This window comes from Leptosomus discolor, chromosome 7 (genome assembly GCF_034619465.1).
Source record: "Leptosomus discolor isolate bLepDis1 chromosome 7, bLepDis1.hap2, whole genome shotgun sequence".
In the NCBI taxonomy this organism is placed as follows: domain Eukaryota; kingdom Metazoa; phylum Chordata; class Aves; order Leptosomiformes; family Leptosomidae; genus Leptosomus; species Leptosomus discolor.
This window is the reverse complement of record NC_141397.1, coordinates 12,011,733-12,011,954: the sequence shown is the minus strand read 5'-3', so window position 1 is coordinate 12,011,954 and position 222 is coordinate 12,011,733.

Genomic DNA, 222 nt, shown 5'->3' with positions numbered 1-222 from the left:
AGTAAGCAAACACTTCAGTTCTTTAGATACCAAGTTTCTGGTACCACGTATCAGTGAATGTGAAAGGTTGGATCCAATTCTGATCCTCCTCCTCCTCTTTTATGCTGAGTTAAGGGTGTTCAGAATCCGGTCCCAAGCCATCTTTCTACCTCAGTGCATCTGCTCACATTGTCTCCAAAGTCCCTTTTCCCTGTGCCACATTGCAGGCATTTTTTTTTTTTT